The sequence below is a fragment of the Lampetra fluviatilis genome, chromosome 66 (genome assembly GCF_964198595.1).
Source record: "Lampetra fluviatilis chromosome 66, kcLamFluv1.1, whole genome shotgun sequence".
NCBI classification, from domain to species: Eukaryota; Metazoa; Chordata; class Hyperoartia; order Petromyzontiformes; family Petromyzontidae; genus Lampetra; species Lampetra fluviatilis.
Window position 1 is genome coordinate 6,692,707 of NC_136340.1, and position 5,000 is coordinate 6,697,706.

A 5,000-nucleotide genomic window follows, 5' to 3' on the forward strand; every position below is an offset into this window, starting at 1 on the left:
CGAACCGTCCCCTCTGACGCAACGTGGGCGATTGCATTCGGGTTGCATGCGACGTGGGCGATTGCATTCGAGTTGCACGCAACTGCCGTGCCACAGGCAACTCCGCCTCGCCGTGCGAACCTTGAGAGGCGGCGATTAGTTCGCGTTTCGTTATTTGTAGATGTGCGTATGTGCTTCTATATATGTGTGTGTGTGTAAGTCGATGTGTGTGTGGGTCGATGTCTGTGTGTGTGTAAGTCGATGTGTGTGTGTGTGAATCGATGTGTGTGTGTGTAAGTCGTGTGTGTGTAAGTCCATGTGTGTGTGGGTCGATGTGTTTGTGTGTGTGGGTCGATGACTGTGTGTGTGTGTAAGTCGATGTGTGTGTGTTAGCCAATATGTGAGTGTGTAAGTCCATGTGTGTGTGTGTAAGTCCATGTGTGTGTGGGTCGATGTGTTTGTGTGTGTGGGTCGATGTCTGTGTGTGTGTAAGTCGATGTGTGTGTGTGTGAATCGATGTGTGTGTGTGTAAGTCCGTGTGTGTGTAAGTCCATGTGTGTGTGGGTCGATGTGTTTGTGTGTGTGGGTCGATGTCTGTGTGTGTGTGTAAGTCGATGTGTGTGTGTTAGCCAATATGTGAGGGTGTAAGTCCATGTGTGTGTGTGTAAGTCCATGTGTGTGTGTGTAAGTCCATGTGTGCGTGCGTGTAGGTCGATGTGTGTGTGGCTCTATGTGCGTGTGTGAGTCTATGTATGTGTGTGTGAGTCTATGTGTGTGTGAGTCTATGTATGTGTTTGTGTGTAGGTCGATGTGTGTGTGGTTCAATGTGCGTGTGTGAGTCAATGTATGTGTGTGTGTGTGGGTCAATGTCTGTGTGTGTGTAAGTCGATATGTGTGTGTGAGTCTATGTCTGTGTGTGTGTAGGTCGATGTGTATGTGAGTCTATGTATGTGTTAGTGTGCGAGTCGGTGTGTGTAAGTCCATGTGTGTGTGTAAGTCCATATATGTGTGTGTGTAGGTCGATGTGTGTGTGAGAGTATGTATGTGCGTGAGTCTATGTATGCGTGTGTTAGTCGATGTGTGTGTGGGTTGATGTGTTTGTGTGTGTGAGTCTATGTCTGTGTGTGTGTTAGTCGATGTGTGTGTGAGTCTATGTATGTGTGTGTGGGTCGATGTCTGTGTGTGTGTAGGTCGATGTGTGTGTGAGTCTATGTATGTGTGTGTGAGTCTATGTATGTGTGTTAGTCTATGTATGTGTGTGTTGATGTGTTTGTGTGTGTGGGTCGATGTCTGTGTGTGTGTAAGTCGATGTGTGTGAGAGTCTATGTATGTGTGTGTGAGTCTATGTATGTGTGTGTGGGTCGATGTCTGTGTGTGTGTAAGTCGATGTGTGTGAGAGTCTATGTATGTGTGTGTGAGTCTATGTATGTGTGTGTGTGTTGGTCGATGTCTGTGTGTGTGTAAGTCGATGTGTGTGAGAGTCTATGTATGTGTGTGTGAGTCTATGTTTGTGTGTGTGTTGGTCGATGTCTGTGTGTGTGTAAGTCGATGTGTGTGAGAGTCTAAGTATGTGTGTGTGTGTGGGTCGATGTCTGTGTGTGTGTAAGTCGATGTGTGTGAGAGTCTATGTATGTGTGTGTGAGTCTATGTATGTGTGTAGGTTGATGTGTGTGTGAGTCTATGTGTGTGTGTGTGTATGTATATGTGTGTGTGTCGGTGCGTTTGTGTGTGTTGGTCGATGTCTGTGTGTGTGTAAGTCGATGTGTGTGAGAGTCTATGTATGTGTGTGTGAGTCTATGTATGTGTGTAGGTTGATGTGTGTGTGAGTCTATGTGTGTGTGTGTGTATGTATATGTGTGTGTGTCGGTGCGTTTGTGTGTGTTGGTCGATGTCTGTGTGTGTGTAAGTCGATGTGTTTGTGTGTCTTTTTTGCCCAGGCAACGCCGGGTACTTCCGCTAATATGTATTCATATTTTTTGTACGCGTGCCGTATTTATAGCACACATCTACGACTTTCTGTGAGATATATTTGCCTACCTTGCATTCGTTTTTATATTTATTTATTCCTTTGGAAATAATAATTATTTAATAATTAATTTCACGGTCATTATATCTGTCTCTAATTTTAAACGTTCAATTAATTTATTTTATTAATTCCTTCCAATTATATTATTAAAATGGGGTATATGAATAATAATTAATCTTTCAGTAATCATCGCTAAGCCATATTTTTAGTATTTTTCTACTTACCGATTATCCATTTCACCGTTCGCTATTGCATCATTTTCTTTAGATTATATTAATGCTATGTTTATATATTTCATAGTCTATAAATTATATGTTATATTTATTAATAAATATATTCATGGTTATTGTATTTGTAACTTATCTAATTTTATATGCACTATTTATGTATTAAATTTATCAGCAAAAGTAGTTTTATTTCATTATTTTGATTCAAATTCAATATGTATTTTTTAAATATCATTATCACTCTGCCATAATGTTATTATGTTACTATTTATCTTTTGTCAATTTTTTACCGTCCGCTATTCCATCGCTATTGAAATTATTCACATTTATTTAATATAGAATTTATCTCGATTTATTTTCGTAATTTTTTTTTTCTAGCCACCGTGATGAGATGAGAGAGAGAGAGACATGCAGACTCATATATACAGCAGCAACAGGCATCGTCAGGGTCGGGATCGAACCCACGACCTCCTGTGCACCAGGCGAGGTAGTCAACATCTCCTAGCCACCGTGATGATGATGAGAGAGAGACACGCAGACTCCAAATATACAGCAGCAGGTGTCAGGGGTCGGGATCGAACCCACGACCTCCTGTGCACCAGGCGAGGTCGTCAACATCTCTTAGCCACCGTGATTATGATGAGAGAGAGGGAGACGCAGACTCCAAATATACAGCAGCAGGCATCGTCAGGGTCGGGATCGAACCCACGACCTCCTGTGCACCAGGCGAGGTAGTCAACATCTCCTGGCCACCGTGATGATGATGAGAGAGAGACACGCAGACTCCACATATACAGCAGCAGGCATCGTTAGGAGCCGGGCTCGAACCCACGACCTCCTGTGCACCAGGCGAGGTAGTCAACATCTCCTGGCCACCGTGATGATGATGAGAGAGAGACACGCAGACTCCACATATACAGCAGCAGGCATCGTCAGGAGCCGGGCTCGAACCCACGACCTCCTGTGCACCAGGCGAGGTAGTCAACATCTCTAGCCACCGTGATGATGATGAGAGAGAGACACGCAGACTCCACATATACAGCAGCAGGCATCGTCAGGAGCCGGGCTCGAACCCACAACCTCCTGTGCACCAGGCGAGGTAGTCAACATCTCACCACGGCTCATCAAGGGCTGCTGCTGCCGCTGCTTCCTCATCTTCCGTTATCAGTGGAGCATCGCCACCGTCTCGTAGTCGGCATGGTCGTCGCACTGCGGCTCTTTGAGAATCTTGGGTGGTGCCTGTGATGTGTGTGGTGTGGTGTGTGTGGTGTGTGTGGTGTGTGTGTGGTGTGTGTGGTGTGTGTGGTGTGTGTGGGGTGGTGTGTGTGGTGTGTGTGGTGTGTGGTGTGTGTGTGGTGTGTGTGGTGTGTGTGGTGTGTGTGGTGTGTGCGTGTGTGGTGTGTGTGGTGTGTGTGGTGTGTGTGGTGTGTGGTGTGGTGTGATATGTGTGTGGTGTGTGTGTGGTGTGGTGTGTGTGTGGTGTGTGTGTGGTGTGTGTGTGGTGTGTGGTGTGTGTGGTGTGTGTGGTATGTGTGGTGTGTGCGTGTGTGGTGTGGTGTGTGTGATATGTGTGTGGTGTGTGTATGTGTGGTGTGTGTGGTGTGTGTGTGGTGTGTGTGTGGTGTGTGTGGTGTGTGTGGTGTGTGTGGTGTAGCGTGGTGTGTGTGGATTAGTGTTTTTTTTATTATTAAATTGCTAAAGGAATTTTGACTACAAACTTTCGTGGCTGCAGGAACTAATATTCTTGTTTTCTTTCGGTAAATTCACGTGGATAGAAAATAAAAAAATACAATTAAATTTAAATACGAAAATAAATAAAAATGAAAAATTAATTTCAGTAAAAAAATAAAAGCTTTTTTTTTAATTTAAATAATTTTTTTAAATGTAAATTTAAGATTTTTTTTATTTTCTATCTACGTGACTTTAGCGAAAGAACCAAGACTAATATGCTAAATAAATATCTGTACAGAATTCGACAGTACAATCTTTTTTTTGTTTCGCTCTGCTCGTTATTTCGGGTCGCGTCTCCGCAGTGGCCAATCCCTTTGGGTCTCGCACTGAGTCTGTCGCTGTTCGTGTCCCTCTGGGGGACGCGCGTTTAAGTGGCCTCTGTCTCTACCCCAACCCCCTCTACCCCTCCCCCCTCTCTCTCTACCCCCTCTCTCTCTACCCCCTCTCTCTCTACCCCCCCTCTCTCTACCCCCTCTCTCTCTACCCCCCCTCTCTCTACCCCCTCTCTCTCTACCCTCTCTCTCTACCCCCCCCCTCTCTCTACCCCCCCTCTCTCTACCCCCTCTCTCTCTACCCCCCCTCTCTCTACCCCCCCCCCTCTCTCTACCTGTGCCTCTCTCCCCGTGCCTCTGGGGTGGTGTTTAAGTGGCCTCTCTCTACCCCCCCCTCTCTCTCTACCCCCCCTCTCTCTCTCTCTGCCTCTCTCTACCCTCTCTTTACCCCCCTCCTCTCTCTCTCTGCCCCCCCCCTCTCTACCCCCTCTCTCTCTCTACCCCCCTCCTCTCTCTCTCTCTGCCCCCCCTCTCTCTATCCCCTCTCTACCCCCCCCCCTTTCTCTCTACCCTCTCTCTCTACCCCCTCTCTCTACCCCCCCCCCACTTTCTCTCTACCCCCCCTTTCTCTCTACCCCCCCTCTCTCCCCCCTCTCTCTCTCTACCCCCTCTCTCTCTATCCCCTCTCTCTCTACCCCCTCTCTCTCTACCCTCTCTCTCTACCCCCTCTCTCTCTACCCTCTCTATCTACCCCCCCCCTCTCTC